Genomic DNA, 16,334 nt, shown 5'->3' on the forward strand with positions numbered 1-16,334 from the left:
GAACTTGGTTGTGAGGTGATGGGGTGGGGGGCAGAGGAGAGGGAAGAAAGGCTGCAGACGAGACACCAGCTGTGCATAGGAAATCATAGATAAATGTATAAATTGAAAAGCAATAAGAAACCATTGAAAAATTTATGACAGAAGAGTGATTAAAAACAAAAATTAAAACAAAAGCAAAACTAAAAAACTTAGCATAGTCTTCCCTTGCAGAAAATCATTCTAAATATGAAAATGAAGCTTCTATCATGAATCAGCAACTTTCTTAAGAGGAAAACCTGCTTACTAACAGAAACCTTGGATAGATTAGTTAAAATTTGGGGGTGAAGTTAAAATTATAATTTTCAGCAAGTTGGGAAGAATTTGGAAGTTGAAATAAAAATTACTGTAAGGGCCTGGCATCATAATAGTTCAATTAAACTTAGCTCTGGTTCCTTCCCTTCCCCTTGCTCAATGGTGAGACGTGCAACTGCATTCATTCTATCCATTAATGTTGCATTCAAGCTTCCTGAGTGAGTTGGATCTCAGGGAGTGGGCACATGTAAAATAGCAACAAAGATAACATCCAACTAGCAGCCAGTGAAGTAAATTAGGATAATAAGAAGGCCATGCTGTCAATAGGGAATGCTTTCATATTTGGACATTTGACTTAGTACAGCTCAGTAAAGTAACGCCTACCTACATATATGCAATGACATAGAATCTGTGTCCCCTCAATGCAAATGTAAGGATTTCTCATATGCCTTCTCTATTTCCCCAACTCTCAACTGCAAAGAAACACCTAGAGACTATATCTGTCCATTCCAAAATATTCTTAGGAAAAATGGTAGGCACATTTAGTCAGCTTCTCCCTATATAATTTGCCAAAGATACATTTCTGGGGCTGAAACACTACACTTGTTCCACTCCTTCATTTCATATCCCTTCCCATGCCTACAGAACACATTTTTCTTTTTTTTTTCTTTTTTTGGGGGGTGGGGGGGATGGTGAGTGGGGAGGAGGGTGGAGGAAGGGAACATACTACATCAACTCAATCAGAAAAAAAGTCCAATTCCAATTCTCTAGTTTGTGGTTTGGAAGAACAATTTCTGAGAATTTAAGCAGAGAACAAGAGAACATCCTTCTCATTCTCTATACCCAGATGACACATTTTTTTAAGGAAGACACAGTCAAGGGGATGACCAGGCAGATCGTGAAGCAATCTGGTGGTCACGTTGGAGCAGCGTTTTTCAAGATCACACTCACATTTTTGGGATGTGGTTGGTTGAGCTGTGTAGGAAAGCATCAGAGTACTAACTGAACAGCATACCAGGTGCAGGAGTGGGACTGCCACTCCAAATATGCTCAACCCGAGACTGAGCCAAAAATCTAAAAGGAGAAATACAAAGAGGGTTCTCTTCTCCAAGGCCGAAAAGGGCAAGAAACTCTATTGGGTTGAACCATGTAAAACTGGCAATACTTGACACATTTTACCTACATAGGTGGTTCAAAGTAAAAAAAGAGAGCTCAGCCGTCATGGCTCAGTGGTTGAGCACCAACCTAGGAACCAGGAGGTCACGGTTCAAATCCTAGTCAGGGCACATGCCTGGGTTATGGGCTCAGTTTCCTGGGTTGTGGGCTCGATCCCCAGTAGAGGACATGCAGGAGGCAGTCCATCAATGATTCTCTCTCATCACTGATGTTTCTATCACCCTCTCTCTCTCCCTTCCTCTCTGAAATAAATAAAAATACATTTTTTTTAAAAAAGAGATAAGTAGCTTTAAGATATCAGTTTGATGGCCCACATATATTTCTAAACCAAACTAATAAAAGTACACAAGCAGAAAAACATATGCTGATATTATCAAGAAGCCATGACTATTACATTCCTTCCAAAAGATGTTTTTTATGTTTTCAAAATCTAGTAACTTATGCCAACACTTCTAAAAAATGTTCTTACATAGATAAAAAATTTTGTTGAAATTTTTAAAAATTAAGTAATATAATACAAAACAGCCTTAATACTTGATTCACATCACATTTATAAAAGGCAAGATTCAGAGTTGTTTATCCCGGTGGAATGTTAGTATTCAGATTATGCCCCTTCACTCTAGTTCTTGGCATCTCCAGGTTCCTTGCATAAACATGTCTATTTCCACTATACTACATAAAATTTTATCACATCCATCCTTTACCCATACTTTGAAGTAAAATTGAAATATGAAGACTGGTGAATTCTAATTGCACCAGAAGGGAACTTCAGCTGCCAAAAAGGTGTGCTTATTGTCGAGATAATCTTCACTTAACATGATTGAAAGGACTGTGGGTAATAGAGTAGTAATCCAAGAGGGTAATATTTATTGAAGGGAATAGACTTAACTGTGTTTCTTTTCTCTCTCTACTGGTTATTTTTTATCCATTTTTAAATGAACTAAAAATACAATAATTAGTTAAGGGATGCCTGAAATAAAAAGATGTAAAATGTGATGTCAAAATATAAAATGTGTGTCCTAGCTAGTTTTGCTCAGTGGATAGAGCATCAGCCTGCAGATTGAAGAGTCCTGTGTTCAATTCTGGTCAAGGGCACATGCCCCGGTTGCAGGCTCGATCCCCAGTGTGGGGAGTGCAGGAGGCAGCCGATCAAATGATTCTCTCTCATCATTGATGTTTCTATCTCTCCCTTCCTCTCTGAAATCAATAGATAGATAGATAGATAGATAGATAGATAGATAGATAGATGGATGTTGGGAGGAATAAAAATGAAAAATTTTGAAATGTGATTAAATTTAAGGTGTTATCAACTTAACAGACCATTATGTACATAGAATGTTATATGTGAACTTCATGATAACCACAGAGCAAAAACTTACAGTAAATACATCAGAAAAATAAGATGAAAAATCAATATAACACTAAAGAAAGCCATCAAATCACAAAGAAGAGAGAAAAGAAACAGAGAGGAACTATAAAAACACTAGAAAACAATGAACAAAATAGCTATGCTATAAGTACACACTTACCTATCAATAATCGCTTTAAATGTGAATGATCTAAATTTTCTACTCAAAATACACAGATTGACTTAATGGATTAAAAAAAGGATCTATCTATATTCAAAATACATAAAGTGCTCATAAAACTCAATAACAAAAAGAAAAATGGACAGAGATCCTGAACAGGCATTTTTACAAAGAAGACATTCCATTGGTCAACAGGCACACAAAAAGATGCTTGTCACTAACGATTAGGGAAATGCAAATCAAACCATAATGAGATATTACCTCACACCTGTCAGAATGGTTATTATAAAAAAGACAAGAAATCAGAAGTGCTGGTATAGAGGTGGAGAAAATGGAACCCTTGCACTCTGTTGGTGGGAATGTAAATTGGTGTAATCACTATGGAAGTTCCTCATAAAATTAAGAATAAAAATACATATGATCCAGCTATTCACTTTTGGGTATTTATCCAAAAAATATAAGAACAATAATTCAAAAAGATATATGCAACCTTATGTTCACTGAAGCATTATCTACAGTAGCCAAGATATGGGAACAACCTAAGTGCTTGTTGTTGAATGAATGGATAAACAAGATGTGATTATACATAATACTATCTATAATAATAAGAACATAATATGCTAATTAGACCAGACATCCTTCCTGGACAAGCTGGGGCTGCAAGGAAAGCCCAGGTCCCAGGTGCCAGAGGGAAGCCGGTGCAGGCAGCCAGGGGAAGGAAGGCCTACTCTTGTACAAATTTTGTGCATCGGGCCTCTTAAAAAGAAGCCATAAAAGAGAATGAAATCTTGCCATTTCTGACAATATGGATGAACTTTGAAGGTATTATGCTAAATAAAATAGTCACAGTGTATACAGATGTTGAATTTTAATGTTGCATCTGAAATTTATATAATGTTATGTACCAATTTTACTTCAATAAAAAAAGTTTGGGTAATCAGGAAGTGATAAAATACAATATGATATTATTGGTAAAAAAAAAATACAAGTGATGAAAAGCAAAAAAAATAAATAAAAAGAAAGAAAAAGCTTAGCCAAGTTTTCAAATGATTTTAAACATGAAGAAAAAGGTGGTACTATTTCAAACAAGCACATACATGTGCACACACACAGAGAGATACACACATACACTAGTGTTTGAAGGACTTCCTGGAATAGATATGTAGAGAAATAATTGAGATAAGAACACAAAAGCTGGAAAGACAGTTGTAGCTGATCCTAGTTAGAAGGAGGGTGGGAAGGAGGGAGGGAGAGAAAAATGCTATGAAGGAAAAAAGTTCACTATCTTTATGATGTCTCCTAAAAGGAAATAGTTTGAAGTGCTGTTATTCACCTTTTTCAAATGAGTTGAAAAAAAAACAATTTAACTAGATTAACACAATTAATAAGTGATGATCTGGAATAGAATATATCTACCTATGTATTTATCATCAAAAATAAGTTGTTATGTTTACTATAATGGTATAAGTGATTTATCTAAAACAACAACAATGCAAAGTTCATCTGCAGACAAGTAGTTTAAAACTGTCTTACTAATATTTCAATGTGTCCCCCACCTAAACAAGCTAAAAATGAGAATGACTGCAAGAAAACAAAAATGTAAGAAGTTTTAAGTATCCAGAAAATGATGGATTTCTAATTATACATTTATAAAAATACAATTATTAAAAGTTATTTTATCTCATAGCATTAAGACAATCAACAAGTCCCATCATTTCTATTTATAAAATCTCTCAACTTCATTTCTTCTTTTCCATTCTTTTTTAAAATTCTTTATTGTTTAAAGTATTACATATTAATCCTTTTCCCCCCATTGACCTCTCCCCCTCGTTCCCACCCCTGTCAGCACATGTCCTCACCACCCACTACTGATTGTGTCCATGGGTTATGCTTACTGACATAGCCTCAGTTTCAGACTACATAATTTATTCCTTATCTGGCTTGCTGCAATAAACACCTAAATCACACCTCCAATTTCTTCCCACTCCATGTTCTGTGTATCTGCCAGCATAAGCTTTAAACAATTCAACGTTAATACATAATTTCCCTGCTGAAAAATCTATCGGGGCCTCTTTAACATCTTCAGAAGAGAGTTGAGAAATCCTTAGCAAAGCCTAATTTCCGTCTTCTCCCATTCTCCCAGCCTGTTCCACCCCACATAGCCTAATGTCCATGTGTATTGAACCACTCTTGGACTAGTACCTTAGAAAATACTGTTACATACTCTTGCCTTTAGCTATCTATGTAACAATTCCAATTATGTAATAAAAATCAGATTACAGTAATATCCTGGCAAACAAACTGGTAGTGGGCATTTGAGGAGACAGTTTTCAGATTGGTCTTCTAATGTTTGTAATTTGCTTGCATTTATTTTTTATAAGCAGATTTTTATAATAGAAGATGCAAAATACTCATTAATTAACTACATCAAATATTTAAAGCAAATGCTTAGACACAAGCAGCATCCAAAGCAATAAACAGGCTGCCAGACTGGTTGCGGGCCAATGTTGGTTTATCCTATTGCTTTTTACAGACTTTTACTATGTCCTCAAGAGCTCCTGGATGGGTCCAAACATTTCTGAAATTTTTCATGACTTCCCACAGATGTTGTGACAAACATTCAAAGGAGTATCTGATCCAATTTGTCAATTCAACCTAATCAACCAGTTGAGGGGTCTAGTTACTTCAATTGTTCATAGAGTCACGTCTCAGAGCTAGTTAAGGGAGTAGAAGTGTTTTTTAAAGTATTTAAACATATGATATACCAAAAAGCATACTATAGTTTCTCCATCCCATGTCTAATGAATGAGATACATAATCATTATATTTGAACTCCCTAAAAATGAAATAGCACTCCATCAGAGAGCAAAAGGTAATATGGTTGAGTCTAGTGAGTGGCTCTGTGTGAAGGCCATTAAAAACAAACACAAAATTGTTTTCCCTAAGTAGATTTTTCTGAAATATTACAGTAGTGTGATTAGTAGACATTTATATTACCTATTATTAATGATACTTATTACACTTCTTTGTGACTTTGGCTTATAAAATATTCCATGTCAACAAAAGTAACGACTCATTAACAGCTTCCTGCTTTGCTACACCAAAGGTAAAATTAATACGCAAAGTATTAGGACAACATCGATGAAATTAAAGCATCATTTTGTCAGAACAATTGTGTTTTATTTTACTCTTAATTTTCCCCCATGATTGTTACAGTTTTTAGACCATCTGAATTACCTATTATATTCTCAGGCAAGAAATTTATGTATTTTTACTCTTGAGTTTTCCTATCACAAAGAACAACTAGGTGCTAAGCATTACAGACACTTTATGCTTGTTCGAACCAGATTAAACATAATAAATTTTAGGTAGAATACTTAGACTCATTTAGTAAATTTTAAATTATGTATAAACCATCAACACTAAAATAAGTTAACTATAAAAAGTAGCATTAAAATTAGTAACTAATGCCTTTATTTCAATTTTATTTACAAGTCTTTAAAAATAAGTCTTCTAGTCCTTGCCCATTTGGCTCATCTGTTCATAAGTGCAGATAATCTTTTTAAATAAATATCATCATTACTCTTTCTTCCTTTTTGAATTGCCTCTTTACGTCCTTTGTCTACTTTTTATCCTCTTTTTAATATTTATTATTAATTTCAAGTTTTTTTGATGGTTTGAAGGATCTCTTAAATTTCAATAAACTAATAAACACCATATTTTAGATAATTTATCCTAGTCTCAATGATTTATAATGCTGGCCTTAGTAAATCCTAAGTTTTTATATATTTACATATACACTAGTATATATATAATATTTGACATTTTATTCAGTTCCATCAAAATGTCAGTGTATTACACAGTTTGAATTAAAAGACTATATGATCTGTTCTGATATCTTATGAGGTAAAACATCTTTTACATTTTTCTTTTTTAAAAATGTCCTTTACTATTTTTATACCTATTTTTAATCAAATTTTGAGTAAATTAATTCCCCCAAATCCCACTGGGGATATATCATCTATATAATAAAGACCCAGGGTCATAACGACCGTTACCACCAAAGGCTCAACCAGCACTGACTGCCTATGGGGCTGCGGATCAGGCCTGGAGAGAGGCCTACAGAGAGAGAGGCAGGGTCTGATCCTCTGTGACAGCCATTGATCAGAACTTGCCTCTCTTTCTCTCCCCGCCTGACTAATAGCCATGCCTCCATTTCTCTCCAGGCCTCCACTGGGGCTGCTGATCAGCCCCATCTTTCTGATCAGGTCCTGTTGATAGGCCCAGAGATGCTGACTGGCATAGAAACTGACCAATCAGAACCAAATCTGGGTCAACTGTGAGGAGCCAATGGCTACTTAAGAGGTGGAGCTTTTGACGCTGACTGGCAAAGAAACTTACCAATCAGAACCAAATTCACCAGCAGAGGAGGGCAGTTGAGGGCAAGATCAGGCCGGCAGGGGAGGGCAGTTAGGGACAATCAGGCAGGCAAAAGCAGTTAGGGGCAATCAGGCATGCAGGCAGAGGCAGTTAGGGGCGATCAGGCAGGCAGGCAGGTGAGTGGTTAGGAGCCAGCGGTCCCAGATTGTGAGAGGGGTGTCCGACTGTTGGTTTAGGCCCAATCCCACAGGGTCAGACATCTCCTGAGGGGTCCCTGATTGGAGTGGGTGTAGGCTTGGCTGAGGGAATCCCCCTCCTCCGTGCATGAATTTCATGCACCGGGCCTCTAGTTTTTATGTAAGCCCATGGTTTTAACTGGCTAAAGTATTGCATATATCTAACATCCATTTCAAATTGCTTACTTTCAGCACTCTAGTGAGAATATTATTCCATTGACATAAGATTTCCTAATAATCACTCCCTTAGTGAACTAGCCAATGACTTAGTTCACTTTTGAACTGTGCCTTAAAAATTGTGAATCATGGGCTCATGAGGATCTAATGCAGTGGTTCCCAACCTTTGGGTCGTGACCCCTTTGCTGGTCAAATGACCCTTTCACAGGGGTCGCCTAAGATCATCGTGCATATCAGATATTTACATTACAATTCATAACAGTAGCAACATTACAGTTATGAAGTAGCAATGAAAATAATTTTATGGTTGGGTCACAACATGAGGAACTGTATTTAAAGGGCAAGAAGGTTGAGAACCACTGAATAAATGCTACCCCCAAAATGTACACCCACCCCCAATGTAATTAAAGACAAAGAACCCAAAGTTGAGAATTGACTCTATAAAGGCATCTCTCTAAATAAAAAAGAAGACTTTATTCCATCAAAGTTATTTTTATTTTGATGTTGCTTTCTTTTTTTCTTTTTTTAAAATATATTTTATTGATTTTTTACAGAGAGGAAGGGAGAGGAATAGAGAGTTAGAAACATTGATGAGAGAGAATCATCAATCAGCTGCCTCCTGCACACCCTCTACTGGGGATGTGTCCACAGCCAAGGTACATGCCGTTGACTGGAATCGAACCTGGGACCCTTGAGTCCACAGGCCGACGCTCTATCCACTAAGCCAAACCGGTAAGGGCTTGATGTTGTTTTCTTACAAGCTGGATCCAAACTTCTATCTCCATAATCATTATAATTTATCTCTGTCTACATAGTATTAATTACATGATGGGCTACTTCTAATCTGATACCAAGGCATATATATCTCACAGTGTGATGAAAAGACCAGAGTTTGAAGGCTCAAGTCTGAGTTCTATCTTTGAATATATCTCAGAAAGTCAATATTTCCTTTGATCACCTATAAAATGAGCAAAATATCACCATCCCTTTTTTTTCATAAAGATTATTAAAGATTCAAATTTATTCTGTCTGAGAGAGCACAAACTGAAAAGACACAGTTTTTTTTTATTTCCACATTTAAAAGTTCATTATTTTCTGAGGATCTATATAAACCATATGCTGTGCAAGATCTTAAATATACTTAATCAGGGAGACATAAAATTGCAATTGGTAGCTGCTGGAGCAGCAAGAATTTTTAAAATATGCAATACCTGACTATTTAGACAGAGGCACTGACCTCTTTTCCCTTAGACTGTCAAATAAAATTACAACAGCTAACACAACAATAGCCATCTGATGTGAATAAATCAAAATTATACCTATTTTTGGCCAGATTGGCAAAAAATACATTTTGGTGAGTCACAGAATATTAGTAATTAGTTTATGTGTGCCATAAGATGAAAAAGGTTGAAAATCACTCAACTAGAGTATAGATATATACAAAATGCTATGTGAAATCCCAGAGAAAAATAATATTCCTCTGCTTGTAAGACTATCCATACAAGTGGCAACATATGAACTAAGTTTGTGAGTTTCCCAAACAGATAAGGAGGGGGTGGTGCAGGGCATGAGAAAGCAGTCTTGAAAAAAGAAACAGCTTCGGATGGAAAGAGGCGTCAAAGAACACAGAGAGCTCAGCACATGGCACAACGTTGAGAGAGGTGGTTCCATGGGGATTACAGAAGACATTCTCTGAGAAAGAGAGACAGAGCTAATAGTTTGAGGAGTCAGAGGAATAAATTTCGATTTTTATCTTGCAGGCAAAAAATAATCATCCAAGGCTTTCAGACATGAGGACGATGTGATATTGGTTGGCCTGGAGTGTAAAACAGATTGGCATCAGGAGAGATGGGAGCTGGGGAATGGTCATGGGATGTAAAGTACAGCATAGGGAATATAATCAATCTATATATATAAAAGGCTAAGCGGCCGGTAGGTATGACACGCACTGACCACCGGGGGGCATACACTCAATGCAGGAGCTGTCGAGTGATAGCAACTTTGCAGAGTGCCATCTTTCACTCAGGGACTCCTAGGGGGATGTCAGACTGCCAGTTTTGGCCCCATCCCTGCAGGCCAGACTGAGGGAGCCCACCTGCTGGAGGGACCCCGCTCACTCCGCAGATGCCCTTCGAGTCCCAGCGCCACACCAGGTACAGCTGGCCGGGGAGGGACAATGGGAGGTTGGCTCCAGGGCGTGTCCAGCCCATCTTGCCCAGTCCACCCCATTGGCCACCTTCTAATTAATTTCCTTTCAATATGCAGGAATCCGTGCACTGGACCACTAGTAATATTATAACAACCATGTATGGTTCCAGATGAGTGCTAGAATATCCAGGGTACACCTTGAAGTATATGATTGCCTAACAATTATGCCACACACTTGAAACTAATACAAAATATTATATCTGAACAATTCTAATTGAAAATAATAAAAAACTGTGTGTGTTTGTTGTTGTTGTGTGTTTGTTTTTTTGTTTTTGTTTTTTTTTTTTGTTTGTATTTTAAGAAGGCTACGAGTGTTTAGGGGACCATTATAAAGACCTGAACTAGGGAAGTGGCAATGGGAGAACATAACAGATATTTCTGGGTAGAATCAAGAGATACTGATTGTCACTGAGATGTGGGAGTTAACAAAGAGGAGGAGTCTAAGGATACCACTGGCTTGACACCACTGGATGAATGGTGATACCACACACTGACATTGATCAATACAGAATTATAAATGCTTATTTAGATGACAAAGCATACCTTATTCCTCATTTAATGTCCAAAATGATATGGTGAAGGTCATGGTGATAGTGTATGTGTGTGGAAGGAGTCAAATCAATTTAGCTGATGAGTTTTAAAAAATAATGTGAAATACCCTCTTCTCTGGGAAAAATTAGATTTCCTATTTTTAAATGTAGAAAAATGTTCTTCTGGGTAAATATAACCACAACATCTTTTGAAATATAATAGAGTTCTATTTGGTGTAATCCCTTAGCAACATTCCTGCTATGAAGTAGGACTAACAGCATTCAAGTTATAGATTCACATATTGTATATTTTGAAACTTGTAAATGAAGAATAAGTTGTGAGAGTGACATAATTTTATCAATGTTAGATTTGAAGAATTTGAACAACTACCAAAAGTTGCTGGCAGTCTTTTTAGATTATTATTGTCTGATTTAAAAACTCTTCTCAAGATACTCTCCAAAACCCACATTAAAGTTAAGAGATAGAAATTAGTGACCAAATCATCATTTGTGTGTGTAAATGTGTGTGTGAATATATCCAAGTTGGAAGGTGAAAGGATGTTTTCTTTTTTTTTTTGAAATAGTCTCTCTTGCCAATATTTGAATAGCCCATTTATTCACAAATGCTTTTTTAAAAGTAATTTCCAAACTTTTGGTTTCCGGCTATAGCCTGGAAAATGGGGACAGTGATTGTTAAAATATAGCCACAATGAGAAATGTACAGTAATTGTCAGGAGATATGGAAGACATAAATTGTAGTTCTCATTCTGTCAGTCAACTATTGTGTTCAATAAATTAGCCCCTCAAGATATATGTTTCTTCAAGTGTAAAAGGTGGCTTAGATTAGCTTCGATCTAAGACCCATGGTGCTCACATGGTCTTATAAAAATGTGTCTTGTGGACATTGGTGGTTATCTATTTCCCTGTTACTGCTCCATAAGTGGGCAACTAAACCAAGATGGTCCCATGAAAAGGAAAGGAGGATTTATGTATATTCCATGCTTGGTGCACAGGTTCTCATCTCTCTTTCCCTTCTACCTCCTCCCTCCCAACATTTTCCACCCCCCATGAAACATGGGATGCACATAATTTCAGAATCAAAAATATAAGAAGGTGATAGAGCCATTATATATTTCTTCTGATACACCAAAGTATCAGAACACACAAAAATGTTGTAATCAGTATTTTTTAAGTCTACCACTGTTTTGGCAATATGTAGAAAATATAAAATATATGAATTTTGCTAAACATTTTTGCTTTTTAAGTATCCTTAATGGCCTTATTTATTAAAATTTAAAGATGTTAACCTTCTGCCAGTTATCCAATATTTTATCAAGGTGTTGTTTCCTAAAATACAAAGTATTGGATTCACTGATGTGGACAATTTAAATAACCAACTTTTCAATCAGTTATTTTGGCAATGTAAAATTCAAATTTTGCATCATAAACTTAGATTATCACTGCATCTAGTAATGAAAAAAAAAATACACTGAAAACTGATAAAATCAATGAAAAACATGGAGAGCATTGTGCTAAATAAAGTAAGACAGTCAGAGAAAACAAGATCCATATGATTTCACTCATGTGAAATCTAATGAACAAAATAAACTAACAAACAAAATAAAAACAGACTCATAGATACAGAGAACAGACTGACAGTTGTCAGAGTGAAGGGGGGTTGTGAGGCTAGGTGAAAAAGGTGATGGGATTAAGCAAAAATAAATAAATGGAAAACAATGGAGAAATATTTTTTATAACCCAGAGTAGAAAAGTAAAAATCTGAATTATTTTTAGTATTTACATATTGCAATATAATATTTCAATGTATTTAAAAAGTGAATGTCAAATAAATATTTCATAATATGCATGATATTTATACTGAGTGAAATTATAGTTTTTAGCTATTGTTCCTTCTAAAATACATCAATGTTGCCTTCTTGATATTTACAACTATGCCATCTAGAATGTCTTTATAGTATCCAAAGAATAACCTCTGCTATGATATTTAAATTTCCAAGCTACACTTGTTTATTTTTCAATTTATCTAAATTAAAAAACAACAAAGAACAGTTCACCCATTTCTCCAATTCCTCCACTCCATCTCGAACAACTACTAGTCTCTCTGTATTTTAAATTCCATGTGTAAGTGAAATCATATTTTTCTAATATATTTCACTTAGCATAATACCCTCTATGTTCATCCATGTTGTCACAAATGCCAAGATTTTATTTTTTATGACTGAATAAAATTCCATTATAATACCATTTTCTTTATCCATTCATTCATAATAGATACTGAGGTTGTTTCCATATCTTGGCTATTGTAAATAATGCTGCAATGAACATGGGGTATGTGTGCATATATTTTTAAAAGTTAATGTTTTCAATTTTCTTTGGATAAATACCCAGAAGTAGAATTGTTGGGTCATACGGTAGTTCTATTTTTTATTTTTTTAGGAACCCATATACCGTTGTCCACAATTTATATTCCCACCAACAGCACACAAGGATTTCTTTTTCTTCACTTCCTCACTAACATTAATTTTTTTGTCTTTTTGATAATAGTCATTCTAACAGTTATGAGGTGATATATCATTGTGGTTTGATTTGCTTTTCCATATAATTAGTGATGTTGATAACTAATTTAGTGATCCCACTTCTAGGAATATATCCCAAGAAACTAGAAACACCAATTAGAAAGGATATATGCACCCCTATGTTCATAGCAGCACAATTCACCATAGCTAAGATTTGGAAACAGCCTAAATGCCCATCAGTAGATGAGTGGATTAAAAAACTGCAGTTTGTTTGGTACATCTACACAATGGAATACTATGCTGCAGTAAAAAGGAAGGAACGTCTACCATCTGCAACAGCGTGGATGGAACTGGAGAGCATTATGCTAAGTGAAATAAGCCAGTCAGAGAAAGATAAACACCACATGATCTCACTCATTTGTGGAATATAATGAACAACATAAACTGATGAACAAAAACAGATCCAGAGACAGAGAAGCATCTATCAGACTGTCAAACCTCAGAGGGAAGGTAGGGGAGGGAGGGGATAAGGGGGAGAGATCAACCAAAGGACTTGTATGCATGCATATAGGCATAACCAATGGACAGACAACAGGGGCGTGAGGGCATTAGTGGTGGGGATAGGGGGTAAGGTGGGGATAAGGACACATATGTAATAACTTAATCAATAAAAAAATTAAAAAATAAAATATATAGCTTGTACAGATTTATAAAAGCACAGTACTGATAAAGAAAATATTGTGTTGTATAAAAAGAAGTAAAAAATAATTTATCATTTATCAGTTCAGTAAAACTGTTGTTACATTTTGAGGAACTATCATTTAAAATGACTGATTTGATATATATTTTTAAATGGTGTTTTAACTTTTTAAAATACTTCATTTGGTTCTCTTGGTAACATAGAGACTCCTTCCCCTGATAATTTTATTATTTCAAATTTCTTCTATGTTGAGATTAAAAGATAAATCTATCTTGTTAGATTTAATTTAATACAAAATTTATTTAACATACCTACATTTTTATGGAATCAAAAGAACTGACTATGAAATGTCTGAGGGTTGTCTCTTTTTATGCAGATTTTTTTCATTAAATCAAGTATACCTCTTTCCCACTGCTTCCCATACTGTAACTAATTCTTAAAATTTCAGTTAAGATAATAATATCTGGAAATGCTACTATACATGCTAATAATAACCTTTTTAAAGACATAGATTTTTTCTTGATAATCCACAGGGACTCATTCATCTATCCATCCATGTGTTTTTGTTGTTGTTGTTGTTTGTTTTTGTTTTAAGACATTAACTTGGCAGACAAGTTAAGCCTTTTTGGATGATGGCACACATGTGCACACATACACATACACTTTGTACATGTCTCACATCTTCAGTTTTAGAAGATCGCTGAAAACAAACTGCAGCTTTTTGATTAGCTTTAATTTTCTGAACACTGTTTTATGTTTATTATTATATGCATTGCACAAATTCAGCAAATACACTGGTTGGCTTCCATGGTGATCACTAACATTAGTGTAACAGCTAGGATTTCAAAAGTTAAAAATAAAAGTTAAAGTCTCTCCTTACATCCAGAGCCTAGGCTATCTGTCACTCTTTCAAAAAAATGGATTTAAACCATATCTCATTTTTTGTTTGTTTGGATTTCATGTCCCGTAGCATCAATCAATATAAGCTTCATGCTTGGTTTTATATATTTCTTGATGCTGCCAACATGCCCAGGCTCTGCACACATTTATTTTAGGAACACCCACTGCTTTTGTTGAGCAGGAGACCTGGCTTTCAGTCTTAGCTCTGGCACTCAGAGTTGATGTGCTACTGAATAAGTGACTCCCATTCTCTACAGCTCAGTGTTCTTATCTGTAAAATGGAGATAATACCATTTCATCTCAGTGTTGCTGATGGTTTCAAATAACTTAGTAAATGCAGTGGGTTTTTAAAAATACATAATCTTAAAGCATTACTACTGTTCTCTTTAAAGGATCAAAGAAATATGCATGCCCTCCTTGAAAAATACATTTACTTGCAAAAGCACCTCTCTTAAGGAAAAGCTTGACGTGCATTGTAGGAGTGTTTGGGAAATACATAAATGATGTAACAAATTTTAAGTCCAAGAATACCTATATGAAATGACTACGACTTATCAGATGAGCCACGGTGGAAGCTATATGTAAACACTACACAACTTAGTTTTCTATGAAGCATTCAACTAACAAATCTCAAATGGAACAATTAATCAGTGTGGAGCTCACAGCAAAAAAATAATTTCAAATCAATGATGCGACACCTTTATTCCAACTAGCTTATTTTTCCCCTCCACTCTTCCAGACATACTCTATTTCATTAAAATGTGAACTTAATTAAGAGACGACAAAGTAAATCAACCCACAGATTAAGCTAGAACTCTTGTTCTTACTTAATGTTCATTAAGTGCTCAGTTTTACAAAAGTTTTCTATTAATAGGTCAAATATACAAAGTGTCACGCTTGCCTTTTTCCCACCATCAGACCCACATGCATGATACTCAACCCACCTCTTCAAAACAAAGGGTAAAACTGGATGTGGGTGTTAGCACTATGGGTTGTAAAAATGAAACTTGCATATTAATTTGCGAATGCCTGCAAATCACACCAATCTTCAATTAATCTGACTTGATATTAACTACAGTTATCATTCTTTGTATCTAACAGGTACAATGACATCAGCACAAAAAGTGTCCAGTAAGTAGGGGTATGAGGAAGGCAAAGGATGTGAGGATCATGTGTGTACATCAGGGTTGGGATGTTCTATTTGGATGGCTTTCCTTTGGCCAGAGTGTCTGCAACACACACACAGAAAGACATGCTCATATAAGAAAGGAGAAAGAAAGAAAGAAAGAAAGAAAGAAAGAAAGAAAGAAAGAAAGAAAGAAAGAAAGAAAGAAAGAAAGAAGCACATTTGAATACTATTAAGATTTTATGATAAATCCAACCTACTATCAATTAGAGGTGGACAATCTCAGCGCAAGGTTTTCTTGCTTCCACACCCAGACCGATCTACTATTTACAATTACCCACCATCCAAATATACGACTTGAACATGTATCCCATCAGTGCTTGCCCACATCTAAGCTTAGATGGTGACAGCTCTACTTTGCCATTAGGCATACCAAGATCAGCGGCTCCTGAAATCTGTGTGTGGGGGCAGGGGGACGGGGGGAGGGGGCGGGGGGGGGGGAGTTCAGGCGCACACGCGGTTCGCTCAAGCACTTGTGTGGGGG

General features: G+C 35.7%; 1 protein-coding gene across 1 annotated transcript in view; it reads right to left on the reverse strand.

The window, feature by feature from the left end:
* Positions 1–16,334, reverse strand: part of LOC308518427 (3',5'-cyclic-AMP phosphodiesterase 4D-like) — a 206,673-nt gene that overhangs the window by 186,808 nt on the left and 3,531 nt on the right. The window lies entirely within an intron of this gene.

Source organism: Myotis nattereri, assembly GCF_964212035.1.
Source record: "Myotis nattereri genome assembly, chromosome: 4".
NCBI lineage: Eukaryota > Metazoa > Chordata > Mammalia > Chiroptera > Vespertilionidae > Myotis > Myotis nattereri.